The sequence below is a fragment of the Stegodyphus dumicola genome, chromosome X2, assembly GCF_044657685.1.
Source record: "Stegodyphus dumicola isolate Sdum_Otavi_A_Nest chromosome X2, ASM4465768v1".
NCBI lineage: Eukaryota > Metazoa > Arthropoda > Arachnida > Araneae > Eresidae > Stegodyphus > Stegodyphus dumicola.
In genome coordinates this window covers 130,442,799-130,466,202 of record NC_140781.1, presented here as the reverse complement: position 1 = coordinate 130,466,202, position 23,404 = coordinate 130,442,799, and the positions used below count along the sequence as shown (strand labels likewise).

Genomic DNA, 23,404 nt, shown 5'->3' with positions numbered 1-23,404 from the left:
ATATACACTAAATATGAAGTTTAATAAGTTGAGTTTTATTTACATTTTATTAATATCATGCTTTTTCTCTGAACTTTAATTCATATACCCTAAATAGAATGATTTTCGTCCTAATTTTGACTCATATACAATATATGTCATGTATTTTCTTTATAATATAGGGCCTACCAGCGGCCGAGCGGTACAGTCGCTGAACACTGGTAGTTCGGTCCGAGGTTCGAATCCCGCGAACGGGCTGGCTGCATGGGCGTTTTCGTGGTTTTCCCCATGTGTAACGTGTATATGAGCCAGTTTCCCCTAGAAAGCCCTCCACGAAGGCATCCCTCCCCGTAGGCAGATAGCCCTCGAGGCTTTGCCGTAATTAAATAACCTAACTTAACCTAACCTTATAATATAGAGTCATAATGACCAATGTGGCTCAGTATGACTAAAACCTTAATGACATTATCTCATGTCTTAGCATCATGGTGATCATGGTAAACCAGATCGGTCATTGTGACTCTCTCTCCTATATGCTTAACATTACGTTTCTTTCTGCTTGACGCTACATTTTGCTTAAACATTACTGCTAAAACCTTCCCGATTAGTTGTTTTCGTTTTCCGATTTTGCGACGAATCACTCTGAATGCCCGTTTCACTTTTCAAACTGTTGCCACCAAATATTATTGCCCTGTATTGTATTTGAAGAAATTAAATAAGGAAGAATCTGCATATATGTATGTATGTATCTCGCATCGTGATAAAACTACGGTACCTAGAGCCATAAAATTTTGAATGACGTAATCCTAATGCGAATATGGGCATCTGGAAGCCCAAATTTGAAATTTGGAATTTGTTTTGTTATCGATTCCATATTTTGTAAAACTTTAACAAATTTTTGATTAGCAAACTCAAGGACTTTAAAGCGAGCAACGGCAACGTTGTATAGAAAAGACATTTTTATCTCCAGCGCGTGAGAATGTGTATCAGAAATTCTAGAGATATGCTTAATTTAAAATTATTTTGCGATACTGCCCTTGAACTGAATTTTATGGTTAAAGTGCGAAGAACATGATATTTAATAAATAAAGGCAGCACACAAAATGTTAGAAAAACGCCCTTTTGGACGCAATTTAAAATCTGAAAAATTTCAGATTTTTTTTTTTAACTTGCCAGGCTGCATGTACGACAACGATCACTCAATACAAACATGTAACTTACTTAATTTTATTACTTCATGATTCAGATTTTAACATTTACAGATGACTACACATATGATTATTATGAAGTTATTGATGAATAAGCTGTAGAGGATTCACGTGAGCTTTTTGTTATTTTTATTTGGAACTAGAAAGTATTATTACTGAATGTATATTAAGTTTATAATTAATGCTTCAAGTTTATATGGATTTTCTGAAAACCATTTAAAAAGTTATGTGGTTGCATTTATTCTGATGTAGCTAATATGTTATGAAGAAAAATAGGAGCTGCAGTCATATTAGTACAAAAATTTCCTAATACTGTAATCTGAATTCCATAGCTCATTGCTTAGAATGAGCATTAAAAAAATTAACCGTCAGCCTTAGTTATATGTTGTTTATTAGAGAAGCAAATGTTATGTGAGTTTAATAGAAAAAGAAAAGTTTAATATTTTTACTATTACAAATTTTAGTCTGTTATAGAAAGAAACAAACATTAATTCATCAGTTATAGTCCAAGCTACTAATAAAATTTTGATTGCCTTTTGCTTCGATAATTATCTGCTATTCGAGTTGCAAAACATTTTCTGTAATTGATATTTATAAGCTGTGTAATTGATACAATATATTATAAATATTTTTTTAGTCTGCAATATGAAAATAAACATTTATATGTAGAGACATTAGTTTAGTTGGAAGCAGGAGACATGAAAAATGAGCAACGCCTTTGCCGGGACTCGAACCATGGATCTCTCGAATGCCCGTAGAACGTGCTGACCACCACACCACGAAGGCATGCTAAGAAGGCGGGGAGAAACACCTTATAAGTGCTTATTTATTTCTAATTAGAAAGAACTGATTTCCCAAATGCAAATTCAATTAATATAATTCTAAAACTTTCATACTATTAAAGTTTATTAAAAATTACAGTATATATATATATTCCTTGGAATATGTTATTTTAAAAGCATCTGAATCATTATCATTATTAATGTACATTCATGAAAGAGAACAAAGATTTAAAAGTATGCACATAAATAATTATTAATGTGTATTCAGGAAAGAGAACAATTATAAATTATTCAAATCCAAATGATGAAGATAGTAAAATTGTTCAAAAAGTAAAATAACTTATCCTATTATTACACATTAGATGTATATATCAGAATATCGTTAACTTCTAAAATTCATGCACGCACACGCGCAAAATTAAATATACGTCATGTATTGCTTCACAGTTTTACATATATTGAATTACATCATACTTGATAAAAGAATATTTCAGCATACTAAGCATCTTTGGTAACAAAATAAAAAATTGATATAAATATTGCAAAAATGATCTGAAATCACACTAATGTCTGTTGATTTGCTAGTTTCATAAACTAATTAAATTTCATAAAAATACATGTTATTCATATATGATTAAATGTAAGCAGCTTAGTATTATTCATATGTGATTAAATGTAAGTAGTTTTTAAGCAATGGACAAGCTTCTTTATTAATTGCTAATTTAATTTCTTATATTGTGTATGTAATAATTTAATCGATTTCAAACTGACCGCAGCAGACTTATCATCAGAGTAACAAACAAAATTGCAAAAAATTTAATTTCTGTCACTTGCTATTACGGCTATGTTACTTTTACAGCAGATAATGCCCCATGGAATAGCACAGAAATTACAGACACGAAGTAATTAAAAACGCAATCTTCTCTATTTTTTTCCCTCTCAGGCCAATTTTATTCCAGGCAATTTCTGTTTACATTCCTTCTGTGTGACCCCCTGCTTCACAACAGTTGTTATCCAATACGTTGGAAGATTTGCTATTCTTTGTCGAATACTAACTACATTTGTTCCGTCTTTGAATGGCTTGGGTAACTGAAGAAACCTCTTTCAAGGAGAAAATTCGCTGCCTTCAATGTGGGGGTATACTTTTCCTTACTTATTTGGTTAGAAGACTTGTCCAGTTTTTCTCATGTGCACGTGTCCTTTAAAATTAATTTCGCATACCTAAGCAAGTCAATTTTTTTTTTTTTTTGCAATGTTTTCACATATTTCGCAACATTTCACAGTAATATAAGACGGTTAACCCATTCTTCTAATGAAACTCTACCTTCCGTAATAATTCCTTGGTAATTCTATAAGGTATTTCTCCCATCTTCTTAGCATGCCTTCGTGGGGTAGTAGTCAGCACGCTCGAAGCATATTCGAGAGGTCCGTGGTTCGAGTCCCGGCAAAGGCATTGCTCATTTTTCATCTACTGCTTCGAAATAACCTAAAGTCTCTACTGTGGTGCCCGAACTAAAAAACGGTGGTGGATGATTATTCTCCACGACCAGGATTTGGCGATATGGTCCCCTAAACCCCAGTCGCTCTTTAAAGAGGGTGTATATAAAATATTTCTCCTGCCTTCTTAGCATGCCTTCGTGATGTGGTGGTCAGCAACGCTCGACGCGTATTCGAGAGGTTCGTGGTCCGGCGAGGGCATTGCTCATTTTTCATTTCTCCTATTTCGAAATCACCTAATGTGTCTACAATTCTAAGGAGAGATCATAATTTATTTCATCAGTGGTTAAGCATGCTAAAATTTTTTAACTCTCAAGAAGGACCACTGGTTGGACAATGATTTCAATTCTGGTAAAGGTTCTGGTAAAATTCTGGTTTTGTCAGTTGGTGTCACTCAAAATAGAAGGTCTTTCAATTTCATCATCAAAATCTTCACTTCAATAAAATTGCATCGAGCTATGAGGGTTCAACTGGATACAAACATCGCTCTTCCACAAAACCTCTGTCAAAATATATTTTTTTTTTTATTGAACGGTGGGCACTTGCCATTTTTTCAGCAATGGCCACTCCTAAGGCCGGACGTGGTGGCCATTTTACTATGGAGGCACTTAATAGGTGGCCACCCGCTATCTTCTATGAAGGAAAGACACTTTTACATCCATGCCTTCTCCGGGATCTGAAGCCAGGCCTTTCGGTCTCGCAGTCGGCTCTCCTAACCCAGACGTTATACGTCTGAGCGGCTTCTGTCAAAATATGGATAATGATGCTGGTGAAATCGCTTTAGTACGTTGTATATATTTTATTATCGCTTTAGTACGTTGTTTAGTATATTTTCTCGTACGTTGCTTCACGAAATCGTTTCTTTCTAAGGTCGTAACAAATATCGCACTAGGACAGAGACGGCGCTAGGCCTTTTTGCCCCTCAATATTTCTAAAATCTTTCACCTCTTAGTTCTGCAGCTTATTGCCGTTGCACCGGTTACCACAGCTCTGGTACTAGCATCGCACTTCTTTAATATGTTGAAATCTTTTTCTTCATAATCTTCGACCACCATGTACGTCTGACTCGTCCTTTACCGAAACTCTGTAGCACTAATGAAAATTGTGGTACGATCCACTGCCTAATAACTGCGAATTTCAAACAATGTAATGTGAAATTTTGTTAGATTTAGTCCTATAAACTTTCAGTTTGAAGACTGATCTTTCATTTTCTATAATCATAGTACAGATTCCATTTAAAAAAAATATTTCGGATTTATTTTCTGAGCATAGGTTGGTGTAACCGTTCGGCTGAAGATTAAATAAAAAATATTATTTTATTCTTTCTTTTGATTTAGGGTTATTTTACTTAGAAATTTAAAACAGAACGATAAGTCATTTGATTAGTCTTTACGAGTCCAACAGTTAATAGTTTGAACAAGCTAGATCCGTACATCCGATCTGTGCATAGGTTGTGTAACCGTTCGGCTGAAGATTAAATAAAAAGAAATTATTTTATTCTTTCTTTTCAGCTGGGGTTATTTTACTTAGAAATTTAAAACAAAACGATAAGTCAATTGATTAGTCTTTACGGGTCCAACAGTTAATAGTTTGAATAAACTAGATCCGTACACCTATGTGGCAAGAACTCAGGAACTAAACTATCGTGTAGAAGCCGTGTCAAAACGTGCTTCAACATCGAACATCTGTGCATGTCCATAGAAATGTGCAAATTTAAACTGCCAGATTATATCTGCATATGTGATACAAATTCTTTATGATAGTTTCTTTTGTATCATTTTGTACCGTTTTCATCGTTTCACAGTTTCTTTTGTATCATTTTGTACCGTATGGTTGAAGAGTTCAGCTAATAGATAGGAGGAATATGTGACCTACGAAACATTTATATATCATGACAATGAACTGTTAGATTTATTAGCAATAGGTTACCTATATCCAGAATTATCAGGATGATTCGACAGATAGTTTCAAGGATTTTCTACGATGCACAGTGTTTTGATTAAGTAAAAATTCTGGCAGATTTCTCTGGATGCCACATTGAAATGGTATAGCGCTCAGGGCCATCAGAAGTGACACTGATGATTCAGATATCATTGCAACCGCATTTCATTTTTAGCGAATTTTTCTATACTGGGCATCAGTAAACTTGTAGAAACATTAAGTTATTTTGAAGCAGGAAAGATGAAAAATGAGTAAAGCCTTCACCGGGACTCGAACCACGAGCCTCTTGAATACCCTCTGAGCGTGCTGACCACTACACTACGAAGGCATGCTAAAAAGGCGGGAGAAATACCTTATATACTCACCCTTTTAAAGAGCGACTGGAGTTTAGGGAACTCAGTCGCCAAATCCTGGTGGTGGACATTCATCATCCAGCACCTTTTTAGTTCGGGCTCCACTGTAGAGACATTAGGTTATTTCGAAACAGGAGAGATGAAAAATGAGCAACACCTTCGCCGGCACTCTAAACACGGTAATGCAATTAATAATAAGCAACAGGAATGGAGTAATGTAAGTAAATTAATTGAGTAATGTAATGTAAGTGAATGTTAAATATATCCTTATTCTTCAGTTACGGAAGTGAAAATAACGTTAAAATGACTTGTGAGAACCTACACAAGAAAAAGAAAATCCAGAACGTTCCAGACAACAGATAAACAAGCCCCTACAGCAATCTGTTAACCGCAAACTGAACAAAACGAAACTAAGAAATAAATTCTGATGATAAAGAGAGATTAGAATTGGGATCATTGATTAGAATGGAAAGATCTATATGGAGGAAAACATCTCTAATCTCTCTGTTCTGGTTAATGATTCCAAATTTTATTTCTCTTTTTTGTCAGCTTTTTAAGAATTTTTTAATTGCTTTTAGTATCTTTCTGTCGACAAATGGTGACACCTGTTTCGTTGTCTGTCATTTATCTAGAATATTCTCGAATTCCTCCTTGCTGTTCTCAAGTAGCCACATGTCTCTCTTCTTTAATTATCATTATTTCCATAGTTGAATAAGAAATTACCAGTTAACCTTCGAAATTACAATCGTGCAAATATACTCACGTTACGCTGACTAATATTGCCTATTATTATCAGCTTTAAGTATTATCATTGTCATAAGTCTATAGGTAACATACAATGTCAAAAACAAATTATGAACAAATACTGTTTTAACAAATTTAAATTTGTCTCTCGAATTTTAATGATAAAAATTGTACATTTACATAATTTCTTTGTATCTGCTGTCTTGATGCAAAATTCAAAAGCGTAAAATAAAAGCAAGATTAACACCAGCTGTTTCATCTTAGAAAATAGCTTTTTTGTCAGTACCTAAATAAATATATAACGAGTATTACTAAATTAAAAGTAAGGAAGGATAAAAAAAATTATATGTTAAAAGAAACAGTAAACTGAAAATTATTCTTGGTCAATATGAGTCATGTTTTCGAACTAAGTAGACAAGCTAAGCGAACTAAGTGCCGAGCGTGCTGACCACTACACTACGAAGGCATGCTAAGAAGGCGGGAGAAACTAGGCATTACAAAGTTTTCAGTTAAAATGTTTAACAATTTCTAAGATTAGGATTCAAAACATTCAAATGACGAAGAAAGCTGTAAAATTATGTCTAGAATTTAAAACCTTTCTGAAAATTTCTGAGATCTGAGGATTCGAATGCCTGTAGGAAAATCAAAATGTAACTTATAATACATTTCGTATCTAATGAATTTATAAGGTATTTATTCCGCCTTCTTAGCATGCCTTCGCGGTGTAATGGTCAGCACACTCGGCGCGTATTTGAGAGATCCGAGGTTCGAGTCCCGGTGAGGGCATTGCTCATTTTTCATCTCTCCTGCTTCGCAATAATTTAATGTCTTTACGAATTAATTTAACTAATTAAGGCTAGATTTGATCTCAGTATGTTGACCCTCATGTTAATTGTGTGGAAAAAAATGGTTAATTTTTATGCAAACGACTGTAAAAGCTGATGGCTTTTTTTTAAATATTTTTCTCCCTCGAATAATAGTTTCTCTGCAATCTGCGTTGACCTACATCACTTCGTTTACTCTTTCTAAGATTTCTTTTGAGTTAAAATAGAAACGCTTCTTTTTTTTCTTAAATAATGGCTTATGATTCACTCATTCACTCAAAGGAAAAATGTCTTACATAACTGTATTCTTGAAGACTGATACACATTCTTCTCATTTTTGCTTACTTCTGCTAAAATCAAACAACAATGATAAAAGGAGGATAAAGGAAATCAGAAGAAAATGTCTGTTTTTTCTGTTTGAAAGAAAGAAAGCTCTAGTGCATGGTGCAATAATTCAAATTTGTATTTATATTTTATTGGGTCTTGCTTTTCTGAACACTAGGAAGGGAAAATAAAATTTATTTACTTACATTCATATGTAGCCATGTTAATTACATATAAAATGCGAAATTCTCATTAATTTACTTCAAAAGTTTCTTTCTGTTGAAAATCTGTCTTTTTATTTTTGAAAAAGTATAAAAATAGATTTGCTGCTCTCAAGCTTTCATGAAATCTACTCCGCGGCTCCTGTCATCGTGAAATTTGGCCACTCCTGAAATATACGCACACAGATGCTATTAAAAGTTTATATAAATTTTGAAAGAATAAGAGAGTGTTTTAACAGATGTTTTGTAGAGACATTAGGTTATTTCGTAGCAGGAGATGTGAAAACTTAGCAATGCCCTCCCCGGGACTGGAACCCAGGACCTCTCGAATGCGCGTCGAGCGTGCTGACCACTACACCACGAAGACATGCTAACAAGGCGGGAGAAATACCTTATATACTTCCCCTTTTAAAGGGCGTTTGAGGATTAGAGAACCCAATCGCCAAATCCTGTGGCGAAGAATCATCATCCACCATATTTTTTTGGTTCAGCCGCCACTGTAGAGAAATTAGGTACTTTTTGGAAGCAGGAAATGTGAAAAATCAGCAATGCCTTCGCCGGGACTCGAACCACGGACCTCTCGAATACGCGTCGAGCGTGCTGATCACTACACAACGAAGGCATGCTAATAAGGCGGGAGAAATACCTTATAGCTTCAGTATATAAAAATTTGAAACAATGCAAGAAGCAGCCTTATCACTTGTACAAATAGATGAGTATTCTTGATTAGATGTTATCATAAAAGTGGCATAATATGTGTAATATATATTACAGATATTAGATATATTTTACAGATATTTGAGGCAAGTGTGGAGGCAATTAAAGTGCTTATATGGTATTGTTTAGTTGCAAATACACAATCACGAATACTATTTGTGTTGGGAATGATGCTTATAATAGTAATCATTTCCCTATTTTCGTATCTCTCGTACGAGGTGGAACAAATCCTATGTCGAGACGCCTTAGATTTATACCTGATAGGTCAAACTGGGAACTCTTTTTATCTCTTGCAAAAGCCCACAGAACCATGCGGGTGACTCAGCTTGTTAAAGTCCGGGAGGACATCACAATAACTTAGTTATAGCACGTGGTGGTCGTCTGTGAGTACTACAACGCCTCAGGGTCCCGTGCGCCTCAGCGCCTCATGCTGCGGAAATGTTATATTTAATCTACTGTCCAAAATTAAATTACTTAAGTTGGTAAGTTTGATAGAACATTTAAGGAAGTTGAAACTTGTCGCATTATAAATGTCATTTCTCGTTAATAAACAAAATGTCTAAAAATGAATATATATGTTTTTTTTTTTTTTTTTTTTTTCAAAATGATGTTATTTGAAATGTGTTGCCAGATTTTTAGTTGATTTCGGTATAATTTCTATTCAGTAACCAAATCCTTAGTAATCAAGTATCCTTAGTCTCCCCTAACGAGTCATTAACCTTTTGTGAATAGGTACGTTGAATAACCAATTGCGTTGTCGCCGGGAATCAAACTCGAGTCTTCCCAACTGCTAGTTCGATGTGCTGAACTTACACGCTTAAAACACAAAGAAAAAATCCCTCTAATTTTATATATTCTCTGCTCAGTCAAAGGGCGGCTGGAGGGGGCGAGATACAGTCGTCTAATTTAAAGTGAAGCCGTTTAATTTAAGGTCGTGACGAATTATCGTTCCCCATATTTTAGTTCAGGTGCCACTGTTGAATCACTAGGTTAATGTAAGTAGGAATGGGGAAAAATCAGTTGTGCCTTGCCAGAAATCGAACCTGAAACCTTCTAATTATAAGCTCATTGTACTGATCACGAGGTCACGGAAGAATTTTAACTTATATTAACTGAGTGAAAACGACTTTTCAAATTTTAACGTAAGGGGAGCTTTTTTAATATTGCTAACCTGTAGGTTACAACAATCTATAAAGCACAACCACTGTTATTCCCGGCGGACCAATGGAAACAAAAACAGCCTTCTTGTGCTGTTCTAGATATAAAATGTTAATAGTCTTTTTTTCGTTTATTTTTCTTTCATTGTAACAAAATTGTAACATCTTTTGTAAAAAAAAATTAAGAGTGAAGTTTCTTGTACACGGCTATAAGAAAAACAAGAAATTCTTTTGACTAAATGATGTAGTAATTTATGTAGCATACCAGTCAGGGCTTAATTTATTAAATTAGAAGAGCAAGAGCTCTATGAAAAGATCATCAGGAAAGGCTAACAAAAATAAATAAATAAAACAATAATTAATTAACAGTTAAATAAAATGTAATAAAAATAATTGAAAATAAATTAAAATATCCAAACTTATCTTATTTGTGACTTCGGCTGGAATTACAATTTCACACAAAAGCTGGGAAGTAGCCCAACTGAAATTTAAACATTGTTACCATTAAGCATGCGGTGTCAGAAAAATCTTTGCGTCCTTTGTCAGATTCATTAAAATTTAAATATTTCAAGAAGCCCTTTGAATGTGATTAATGTCAAAGTAAGGCTAGAGCTAGAGGAAACCATCCATAGAAAGAGAGATGTTGCACCAAATGTTTTGAAATGTCTCGCTTTGGAGACAATGGCGGCTAGATATCCATTTACTCAGTGGCTGCACATTTTTGCTGATGGTTCTTAGTTTGATTGTCATTTTAAAGTTGGGGCTAGTGTGCTTTCGAATCTGTTGTCTTTTTACGACTCTGCAGGATACATTGGTACCGCCTCTGATGGGGAATTAGTAGCCATATGTATGGCCCTAATACAATTATTAGCTATCCATTATAAGGTTGCAAAAGCAACCATTTTTTCTGATTCTCAAGCAGCCATTCAATCAGTTAGTTCTGTTAAACACCCATTAACACCTGACATTTTGCAATATCAAGAATTCCTGATAACTTTCACTTTAAAGGGGAAACAAATCGTTCTCCAGTGGGTGCCTGGCCATTGTGGCCTTTGGGGCAATGAACAAGCGAACTTCCTTGCAAAAAGAGGTGCCAGCTTACTACAACATCCTAATACAGGCATTTCTTATTGGATGATTAACTAATTAACTTAAACTGTTGTAAAGACATCAGGTTATTTCGAAGCAGAAGACATGAAAATGAGCAATGCCCTCGCCGGGACTCGAACTGCGGATCTCTAGAATACGCGCCGAGTGTGCTGACTATTACACCACGAGGGCATGCTAAGATGGCGGGAGAACTATCTTATACTGTTTTAAAGAAATTATTTACGTGTAATCTTACGAGATCTTCAGACTCTTACAGCCTTAAAAAGTTGGAGAATGTTAAGTCCTTCTCTTATTCCCGATAGTCCAAGACGGGATGCAGTTGCGGCTTTCCGTCTCTCTACAGGACATGATTGTCTTGCCGCCCACCTGCATCGCATAGAAATTTCAAGCGATCCCATTTGCCCACTTTGTGATTCTGATTTGGACAGGGACCTCCTGCTTCGATGTGGGAGCTCTTTGTGATCTTACAGAAGAGTCGAGATACTGGGAGGCGAGAACGCTGCTTAGGCAATGACATCGGTCTTTTTGTTCTCAGTTTTATTGTTTGTGACCTCTGTTTATAAGATTTTAGCTCTTTGTAATTTTTTGCCTAGCCATTGGAAATAATAATAAAAAAAAAAAAAGTATTTTGAGAAGGCTTTAAATATTACCTTCTGTTTTCGTTTTGCAGGATAAATTTAAATTATTCATTTCATGCAATACAAGCAAGATATTTTAAAAAAAAATCAGTGCATTTTCAGTCAGTGACTGCAGGCAAGACCGTCGTCAGAGCCGGGCAATGTGCTCGGCCGCAATGGTTGATTACGAGGATATTTGTGTACAGACATTAGGTATTTTGGAAGCAGCAAAGATGAAAAATATGCAACGGCTTCGCCGGGAATCGAACCGCGGACCTCTCAATTAAGCGTTGAGCATGCAGACCACTACACCACGAAGGCTTGCTAAGAAGGCGGGAGAAATACCTTATATCTGTAACAGCTTTTGCGATTTTACTGAAGTTTCATTTCATATGTAGACGATAATATGTAGTCGAGTGACATACTGTATGACATGAAAGTTAATATGAAAGGTTTGTAAAGTCTTGCTTAGTTTATTTAACCAGCTATTTTTATGTTAATTTACATTCTTGTCCTCCTCATTTCCCTGGGCGTTATTCTCGCTTGCTACGCCGACCTTAGGTCACAGCCAATTAGTTTTGCTCTTACGGTCCTGTTACTATTCTACGGGGTGAGCTATTTTTCTAGTGTTGATTTTCAGTTGTTGTAGTATTTTAATAGCAATTCAATCGAGCAATGGTAACACTGTACGAGGCGGGGAAAAAAAAAAAAAAAAAAAAAAAAAAGAAGGGGGGAAAAAAAAAATTCCAGCGCGCGAGACTGTGCATCGGAAATTCTAAATGTATTCTCATTTTAAAATTATTTTGCGATATTGCTGTTGAATTGAATTTTATGGTTTAAGTGCGAAGAACATAATATTTAATAAATAAAGGTAGCACATAAAACGTTAAAAAAAGCCCCTTTGAGCGTATTTTTTTAGGAATTAATTTCAGAAAAATGATCAGGATTATTTTTTTTCCTTCTATTCCAAAGGACGATAAAAGCTGCTTTTATCCTTCTACATTTAAGTCTTTTTAAAAAATTCGAATATTTCATTGAATTACTTTCCTTTTATTGCATAGTCTTCGCTCGTTTAGAAACAATATAAGTACGCGAGGCTGCCAGCAAGTTGTATACATTTGTTTACATTAGAGTCGGATTTAAAAGCTACACTACCTCTTGCCGTCACCCTTATTACTGAAATATTCCAAGGAAAGGTATTGAAACTGTAACTTTTAGAAGCGAAAATCGTTTAAATCGTGCATGAGAGAGAAAGAGAAATCTCGTAATTATTCGGGAGCTTGGAAATTTACATGAAAAGAGTGATTCCTCTCGCGCGCAAAAAGAATAAGAGCGAAAAAGAAAGCGAATCTTCGCGCTGGAGAAGCGTGAAAATAAGGAACACGTCTCCGGGAAGGAGTCGGGGAGGCAGAAAAAGTTGAATAACGAGATCATTAGTCGAAGAAAATCCGTTTTCCAAAACGGCGGCCAATGTGGCGCAAAAGCGAGCGCGAAACAGGGCGAATAAATTGGCAAACAGGCGATGCAGGCGAGCGAATCCTGCTAACGAGGCGCCCATTTTGTAATCTGGACAGCCATCTCTTTAAAGCTCGTCAGGCGGGGATTAGGACACTAATCAAGCGCTGCCACCGACGCCCGAGCGCCGCTTAATTATCGGATACTTGCTCTAATTTGCGATGTCGGAGCGGATTTATTAAATACCGGTTCTGGCGCGCTCGCTGATGAGCGCTTAATTGGAGTCCCGGCGTCGCTTATTGCTGCTGGAATGCCGTCTAATACGCCGTTCCCTCAAATGGAGCATTCCTCCCTCGCTACATTACTCCCTCCTTAATCCATAATCCGGATTTTTACCCTTTTCCTTCGACTTTTTCCGCAATAAAAGCGCATTTATTCCAAAAAACCAGCCCCGGAGAGAAGTTTTTTAATATATCGCTGGAGAGACGGCGCTGCGTGAAGGGGAAAAGGCCGTCACAGCAATTTGCATGGGGAGGGAGGTCTGGAGAGGCGCGTGTTGCCGACTTCAAATGAAAAATACCGGGGATACTTTGCGTAATGAAGGAAAGTATGCAAGCTCGGTGGAGCGCAAAACCTCTCTCTTAGTAATTTCGATTCTCGTGGAAAGAAATATTAGTTTGCAGCAACTGCTTCCCAAAGAAACAAGCTAATCCGGGAAACTTTTCTTCGAGATGTTTCTTCTTCAGTTCCGCTTCTGTTTTCGAGGAGGGAGACAATTCGGAATATACGAGAGAGGGGTGTTTCCGAAAAGAAAAGAAAAAAAAAAAAAAAAAAAAAAAAATTGGATTTAAAAAAAAAAAAAAAAAAAAAAAAAAAAAAAAAAAAAAAAGAAAAGAAAGAGTAGCCTTTCGTATCAAAAAAATACTGGATCATTGAGGTGGAATGTTTTTCCGATCTCCAGCACACAGTTTTAAAAAAAGAATGTTTTTTTTTTGGCTTCTTTTTAAAACTCTTTTTTTTTTCTTCCCTAAAGCTGGGAAAAAAAACCCTGTTTTTTAATTCCAATTTCCTTGGCTTGGTGAATGCTTCATTAAATAGTGATTCATCTGAGCCTAACTATTGAAGAGCAGCGGTTGTATACTTAATCAAATCTTCTAAGAATGTTTATTTGAAAAAGATTTAAAGTGAGAAAGTATTAATACTTTCCCCGGATGTAAATGTGAAAGAATCTTGTTTACTAAGTTCTTAATATACTAATTGAACTATGTTTCCAATTAATTTGTGAAGCGTGGGTGGTCTTTAGGATGGGACATTTGAAACCGCATTTTGATTTATTTTCTTCTTTTTGTAATTTTAAATGGGAATGCTTTATTTCTCGCTTAAACATTTATTATTTCGCTCGAAAGGTCTTTATGAAGCAAGCTTTCGTAGAACGAGCAGGGAACAATAGATGAAAGTGCAGCGTGATGTGTTTAATTTCTGTATTATTTAAATACCCGATTAATTTTCTCTGCGTTCTCTAAAGTGTATTCCAGTGTGTTGAAGTAGAAAGTTCGAGTTCAAAAAGCGTTAACTAATGCTGTTCGATGAGACAGAAATCTCCGATGTGTTACATTAATTAACTCTTAGAAAATATTTAATTAATATTCTCCTTTGTTGTTATTTAAATCTTTATTCTTTTCCAAGTACATGATTTTCCAGTATTTAGAACGTAAATAACCTTCATAGTAGGATTTCAGCAAATATATATTGAGATTTTCATTTCTTTTTTTCTTTTTCTTTTCTTTTCTTTTCTTTGGGCGTGTTTGTGTGTTATTTTATGGCGAACTTTTAACTCTTGCATATTCTGTTATATATTTAAATTTCATTGATATTTTTTCATAATTTTATATATGAGTGTCATTTAGATAAAAATATGGGATCATTGAAATATTTGTATTCACTAATTTTAAAGGCTAAAATGCATTGCTTTCTTTATGAATTTATTTTAAACTCTAGAAGCATACAGTGTAGCGTAATTTAGCACAGATCCTCAATTTCTATTTTTATCTAACGACTGAGACTTAATGCGTGTATACGAGCCAGTTTCCCTTAGAAAGTCCTCCACGAAGGCATTCCTCCCCTTAGGCAGATAGCCCTCGAGGTTTTGTTATAATCACACACACACAAAAGCAACTTAATGCGCCTCATTTGTTGGACATCTGGTTATTGAATTTTAAAATGAGCCTTAACGTTACGAACTTAACGAACGAACACGAACAAGTAACTTAACGAACAAGTTTTGTCAAGTGCTTCCTGACAACATTAATAAGTTAATCAAGCAACTATTTACCCTCAATAATCAACAGTAGAAACTTCCTTTAACTCTAGAAATATGTTTAGATTAGTTCTTACCGCTGTCTAATTTCAATTAAAAAAATTTAGCTTAAAATCAAATTTATTCCAAGAAAATGAATTTTTGGATGAGCATTACTTTTCTTCACCGAAGTTGTGATCCATAAATTTCCTCTACAGGAAAATCGCAGGAAAACCTCCCTAGTGTTTAACTCGCACCATTTCTTAAGTACTTTTATTTCGTCCTTTATCTACATATTTCTGGAGTGAGCTTGTGAAAAAAATTAAGAGATGTGGAGGGGGGGGGAATAAAAGTGAATTGGTTAGAAAATAAAATCTTTATTATTTTTTTACCATCCTTTCTTTAATTTTACTTTTATAACATGAATTCAGCACCATGGCATTGTTTTGCACACAAGCATATAAGCAAACCATCTGACGAAACTAGTCCGTCACAAAACAGTAATTTAAGTTTTTACATGTATCTGAAAAATTTTTAACACTGAGAGAAGTGTTTCCCCAGCCATAATAATTCTTTATATTCCGAATGATTAGTTTGAAAGCATTAACTCATTCGCTACGAGGCTTTTTCCAGTGGTGTGGTCGTTAGCCAATACACCTGCCAATTACATCTGAGGTACGATTTCTGAAGACACTATAGTTGGATATTTAAGGTAAGAAAACCTAATGCAGCCTTTAAAGGAAAAATCAGCTTTCACAGTAATGCTGTTGCCGTTGTTTGCAGTATTCAAGACTTGAATCTAGCTGTTTTTTTTTTCTTGCTATATTCCCATCTATTTCATCAGCTTTTATCCAGTGACAAGGTTTTGTTTCATGTATTATTAGAATTTATTTTTCAAGTGTAATAATAGGAAATTTCTCATAGTCCCTTTGTGTTGTATTTGCAGTGCCCTACATGGAATAACATTCTTCATATGGTCGTATAAGTTGTACTAGGAGTGTCTGTTGTTTCCTTACTGAAACGCATTTGTGTGTTTGGATAAAGTTGTACCATCCGAGATGGCAATATATAGCGAGTTACCTGAAATATTTATAAATCATTTGCGCCAGCTGATAGTTCCAAAAAGCATATATACAATAGTCAGAGAGCATCATCCACGTTTGAGCATTAAAATGATTGGAGACTTGTTTCCGAATTCATTAGCGTAATGTGAAGCCTTTCATTTTGTTCCACAGGAAATCATTCACCTTCCTTTAAAATTCTTCATGCCCCGTTAATGTCTCTATAAATCAGGTTTTTCATATGTCGAAAAGAAGAGCTGACATAGAGAGACATTAAGTTGTTATATTAATTAGTTACGACAAAGCGTTCAGATACCATCTGCCTATTGCGAGAAAAGTCTATTATAAAAGTTGGTTGTTTTTGCACTTCACATATAGAAATCGCAAAATTCTTTATAGACACACATATGAAACAAATACACAACTACAAGCTTTCCTTTATTCAAACCATTCATATATTCACAAAAATCTTTCTATTTCAAGCTTAAGTGCCATACTGACGAGCTTTGAATAGGGTATACTTTCGTTCTTTCCACCGACAGCGAGGCAGCCGATCCACTGCGCCAGTTAGCATATCGGCCAGGTAGCCCCGCTGACGGAAATAACTTGGTCCACATAACACACTTTGATGCATATTGTGCTCAAGACGAGTGCTGGGGGGGTGAAAACAAATGCTCGGCGAGTCAATGTTGTAGTGATAGAAGAAGGGTGCAATGCGGATGAGAAGAACAATTTCAGTTTTACATTTACAGAGATATAGATTGATGGTTACAACTTAAGGGCTGCCAATAAGCATCCACAGCGTGAAGAATAAATGAGTACTGTGGATAGTTAAAATGCAGGTATAACTGTGTTATAATCAGTAGAAGTTTATCAGTAGTGTGTTATAATCAGTTTCTCGAAGTACCTTCGGCCCATGCATGGATATGATACGGTACTGGCTGGCTAAGATGATGTTCTGCAATCTCTCTGCCAACGAACACGTAGTGGTCCAGATCTCCTGCCATCCCGCATGAGCACTGGTCGTTTAGGCGTTGTCTGAAGCGATGGAGATAAGTCATGAAGTTACCGTGCCCTGTTAGGAACTGGCTAAAGTGAGGCGAGCCACTTCTTAGAAACCGACAGACTTTTAGAAAAATATATGTAGACTCTTCTGCCAGTTGCCTGTCTCCTACTGATATTGCCAACGCTTCAATAATTCTATCTTGAGCTTGGCTTTTAAAAATGAGCCAGGGAGAGGCACATCAAGTGTTCAAACGTGGGGGTTAGTTGCTGCTCTTTTGGCTGTTGTATCTGCAATTTCATTACCCAGTATTCCGGTGTGGGCAGGTGCCACTGGAGTTTGGGCCTATAGTACTTTCTTATATTTATTAAGAGTTTTTGTACGGACCTGACGAATAGATTTTTACTGCCTGTTCCTTGGATTGCCTGAAGGCTAGAGGCTGAATCTGTATAAACATTGAAATAATTATTTTCCAGTTCTTAGACAATTGCAGCTTTTAATTCAATAAATTCAGCCTGAAAAACTGAGTTGTGGTGCCTCAGCTTTCTTTCCCAGGTCTTTAAGATCTGATTTCCATGTAGAACACAATATCCACTACCGGTGCCACATTCTCCTTTGGACCCATCGGTGTAGACTGCAGTAGCTTTGAACCATTTTGGTGACTTACATTTCATCAAAATACTGAATTTGGCCGGTTGACAAGGTGGCTCGGAAATACTTTGCTCATAGTCAGTATATACGTAAGTCCTAGCCCACAAACTTGTTGTCTCTTTGAGTTGGAGCACACGCACTATTGCACTTTCACGCCGAGCTAAGAGATGCAGAGGTGGCAGTCCTGAAATCACGTTTAGTGCATTAGTAGGCGAGGTTTTATATCTTCGGGAAACGCTTAGGAGGAATGGTCTTTGTGCTGAGCGTAGCAGATTCTCCATTTTAGTAAGTGACTGTTATGCCCCACATGGAGGCTCCATACAGTGCAATACGCTCAGCAACTACTCAGTACCATGTCTTAAGCATCTTCGAATAAACTCCCCATGTGGTGCTCCTGTTCTGAGCATGGAATGAAATATTCTGTGAAGTCATCCCTTCAGATGTGAAGTCTTCCTCTGAATTCTCTCTCTGAAAAAACTGAAAGACTGAATTCTGACTCTCTAAAAAGACTCTGAATTCAGTGGATAATGCTTTAATTCAACGACAGGATATATCTTATTGTAACTTGATGGGATAGAGGTATAAATAAATAATTCTTCTGATGATCTCCATCACCGGAGCTAAAACTGTTCAGCTTTTATCTTTGTTTGAAAACATCTAGAGAGATTATCCTATTTTTTCTTCTTTCGTTATATGCAGAACGATTTGTAACGAAGAAATTTTACAAATGAAGTGCAAGATAAATACCTTTAAAGATATTTAGTCATCTGCTCCATATCGAAATGCTGCTGACGAAAATGTTCAGCAGGTACAACACCAGCACGGAAGTCTTGTGTATGTATTAGTATTTCTGTTCTCTGAATGAATTCTGATATTTTAAGAATAAAATTGCTCTGTCGGCTCGTTGGTGGCCTAGTGAATAAATCCAGAAACCTCTAGGAACTCAGCTTGAGTTTAGCTTCCTAATGAGTGAAAGAGACATTGCAGGAATTTTTGTGCTTTTCATTATGGGTAATATAATTATCAGAAAATTTTAGTTAGAAATCCGTTATGAAATCATCCATTTCTTGGCAAAATGTCCTTGCGTATTTTACCGTAAGTAAATAAACATCTACCTACATACCACGCACTAAGCACTCTTGAAAGGATGCTTTCTTTTAGACAATCTAAATGTGAATAATTTCTGTATATTATAAATACAAATTGAAAACAATATGAAATTACATTTCACAACGTTTAATCTTTATCACTGTTTGAATCAAGCCCTGCTTATTATATATTTTATTTTCATTGCTATTTACTTTCTGAAAACAAAGATGGCTATATAGACATTAAATAAAGCTCCATCATTAAACCTATAATTTCTTTCTAGTTGTACATTTATTACACCATTAACAAGACATTTTTCATGGTGTGTCTGAAGGAACATCTTTGGATAATCCAGCCATTCTTTTCAAGCAAGAAATGGCGGCACAAGAATAGAAAATCGTGCAAAAACTTAAGAATGGAATACGTGTTGAACTAGAAAGTATGCTGAATTTTAGTACCAGCTTATCTTTACACTACTTTATGTACATTTGGAATATATTTAGATGCATAGATATGTTGAGATCCATAATGACTGATTTTTGGTAACTGCTCACGTCCTACTCGCGTAAACTGTAATAGTTGCTTATATAATTCTAGATAACACTGAAGATATGAAAAGCATATATTGTTAAATCATATTATCTAATTAAATATGATCACTTGAAAATTGTGCTTTCCTAGTGCAACTAATTTTCATGCCCTCAACCATCTTGTATCTCTCTGAGTACTAAACGCACACCTTTCAGTATTAAATGCCCTAAAGACAGATATTTAAAATTCTTATAGTGTAATTAAATTGATTATTTTATAGTTTCTGTTTTGTAACGAAAAATCTTTCGTTATGTACAAAATTACAGCACAAAATTACTTTTCAAAATTATTCTTATCAATTGCGTTTAAAGTAGTTATTTCATAGTTTTGTAGGCAAGAATAACAAAAATAAGTAATTTATAGTATACAATATGAAAAACTGAAGATATTTTACTGTACTGTAAAGATAAGTATAAAATTAAAATTTTAACTATATTTAATAAATATATGCTATTTTACTGTATATTAATATATATATAAACCATTTATATAAGTTTATTCGCATGCAAATTAACATGTTTAAAAAATAGAAACAAGGAGATATTTTGTTGGTTTTGCTGCATTTACATAATGCCCGCGTCTGATTTTTTTCAGACCATTTAAGTCACATGAATTCAATCCCACGTAGCCACTCTTTGTCATAAGCTATTTCTTACCGTCTGAGTGTACAAGGCCGAGGTCAAATAATTCCCGCTACCTTAAAATCATTAAATTTTCCGCTTCAGGAGTCTTTTCGGTTAGAAACTCTGCTTTGAACCCCTATTTACAGCAGCAATGGCCGAAGGAGGTCTAAGGGCTAAGTAGGGCCCATAACGTCTCTCTGCTGGCCGCGTGAAGTTAAAAAATTTGTTATTATTAACTTAATTTCCAATTTGCTTATATTTTCATACTTCGAACGATCTTCATAGAAATATTATCTCAAAATATGCTGAAATAATCGATCTTTATTACTCTGGAACAAATATTCCTATATATTAGCTAAACATAACTATTTGTTCGATCCATGATCCCAATGTAGATGTTCAGAAGAAGCTAGAAGAAGAAGTCGTTCCATTCAGTTAAAATATTTAAATTTTCATATAAGAGCTATTAGCTTCATCACTGCTATTGTTGCTATTATTCAAATCGGTTTCTTTATCAGAGTACTATAAAAGTTGCATAATAATTCAGAATTATAATATTCAACCTAAAAATTTAAAAAACAAGCATATTTTTCCTTTACTGAAATATAAAAAAAGAGTGAAATCTGAAATAACAGCATGATAGCTGAAGACAATATTTTACTGAATTTAATATCATTTTTATTACACGTTAACTTGGAATTTCGATTCGTGGGAAATTTCAGAATAATACGCATCTCTTCAGTTAGCTACGCAAAAGTATTTCTAGTTGCACCAATCATCTGACATTTTTTTCTCTGACATATGTAAGGACACATTAATTAATAGAAAAACTGCGCATTAGATACTCACCAGGCATATAAAAATTACCATTAAATGAAATACAGCAAAACATGCTGTTTCGGAATATCGAAATCCATCTTATATTGAATGACAATTTGAATTAGAAATATTTAATTCTGAGATAAAACTCCCAAACATGTTTTATTAAAGGAAAAAAGTTGTTATATCATTCCTAAGGAGTAACCAATAATGAGATCGTATTAGTCAACTTAGTAACATGAAAGAAGAATATTATTTTACAATACAGTATCAAGGAATTATTATATTTTAAAAGATACTCAGAACTGGCATTTGAGAAATTTCTTTTTAAATTAGTTATTAAATTTCAAAACGTTTCTAAAAATATCTTAATATTATTTTATTACTGTTGTCCCCTTTTAAATATCAAGTCAACAGCTTTCATTCAATCATCGATAAGCAGTTTCTTGCCAGGGAAATCTTTGTTACAGAGATCACTTTGCTTTGCGGGAGAAATTGAAATGATATGAACACTAATGACGTTGAAGATGGAAAAACCGTAGCTATTCAATAAAGAGTCTGTACGCGAACAGACATTCCAGGAAGCTAGTTATTTGTGATTTTTCTGCTCCCCTTTTTTGCATTCTACACTATAAGGTATTTTCTCCGTCTTGCCTTTGTGCTGTAATTGGAAACATGTCCGTCTGGCAATCGCGAGAGCAAGAGATCGAATTCCGGGGAAGAGACAGCTGATTTTTCTTTTTTACTGTTCCAATAAATATCTGTTCACTCTAATGAAATTGGTTTCTTCCTCTTTCTAACCTAAAAGCTTAATCGAAATTTTAACAAATGGGATCTGCTCCTTATTAGAGGTTTCACTACAAAATCTTTCTTCAGCTGCAGTGAAACATGTTTCATGACTAATTAAATGCTATCATACAATTTTTGTCTTCCTGACATCTGCAAAATCCGACCACCACAGATAAAAAGCTAAGACGAGTTTGCATTTTCTCTTGATATGCCTCTGAAAAGATCTAAGCTTTTGAAGCTTTCATTTTCAGTTTTATTATCTCAAGTTATTTTTTTCAACATAATTCATTTCCAATGCGAATGAATTTAATTGCTATACATAAAACGCGCTCTTAGTCTGAGATGAGCCGTACTGATCCTGGCGCTCTAGCACAATTTGTTCTCTCGGACCCACAACTCTAAAAATTTAATTGTTAATTATTTTCGATTGTATTCACATAACATCGTTGAATGAAAAGGAATCAAGAAAGCTAACTCGGTCTGTTTCAACTTTAGACCTTGAACAGGTTTGATCTCCGCAGCTGATTTACTTCAAGTTTAATGAAAGACAAATAAAACCCATACGATATTTTCATCACAGATCCTTTTCTTCTTGTTACCTCAGTGTAACATATCATAAGCAATGTGACATAAATGTTAAATTCAGTTTTAAGCCCTTTTGGTCCAAAAAAAAAATTATTTACTTTTTCCCATGCTTAGTACATTTTTTACCACTGTTGTGTTTATGTATTTGCTGCATCTCTTTTCGATTAAATATCTGCAAGTTTTTCACAACTGGAAACTTCTTCATTACTCGAATTCATGATAAAACACTGCTTTGCAGAAAATATTTTTATAAAATTGATGGATATCTAGTAAAACTTCGTAAATTACTTTTTATGGTAAAAAGGCTTTTTTAAGCAGAAAAAGCGTTGTTATTAAAATAAAAGCTTTCATGGTATGTCAAAGCTTTTAGCACTATAGTGTTTATGATCATAGCTTTTATAAATATTCCTTTTATTAGATTATACAAACCTGTTTTTATTACAATAACCATAAAATATAATGCTCATAGCAAGTTAAATAAAAAAAAAGGGGAAGAAGTTACAATATTTGTAAGCGAAACTGCCTCGGAAAACTGAGGACGGTTTATCGGCTTTCAAAAATAAGTTTAAAAGAAGTTGTATTTTCTAGTGTGGGTAAATTTCCTCTTGTTTCTGCAGCTAATGCCGATCATATGAAGCAGACCAATGGCACGTTCAAGTATTACTTAAATTACGAAGCCTATTAGGGAAATCTCTGTTTTAATCTAAATGCTGTGGTGTTAGTGATATTGCGCTGCAAGCACTTTACCTGTTTAATATGCATAGCATACCTGTGAAACGGACTAAAAAAAATACTTATGTATAAAAGTGCTGGAACTAGTGAAACAGATAGGGCACATGCAGCCTTAGTGAACAAATCAAAATGAGAAGAAACCATAAAAGAAAAGAAAATGAAGAAGAGATTTTATTTACCCCAGCTTCGCACAAAAATGGGCCTCAAAAGTTGTTTGTTGAAGTTATGGCTAGAAA

At 34.9% G+C, this 23,404-nt stretch overlaps 1 protein-coding gene and 1 non-coding gene across 6 annotated transcripts in view; one reads left to right on the top strand and one right to left on the bottom strand.

Moving 5' to 3' along the window:
- The window catches only part of LOC118188267 (transcription factor RFX4-like), a 200,264-nt gene that overhangs the window by 68,999 nt on the left and 107,861 nt on the right, over window positions 1-23,404 (top strand). The window lies entirely within an intron of this gene.
- Window positions 8,168-8,240, bottom strand: TRNAA-CGC (transfer RNA alanine (anticodon CGC)). The gene has a single exon. It is a non-coding gene; the product is annotated as a tRNA-Ala (tRNA).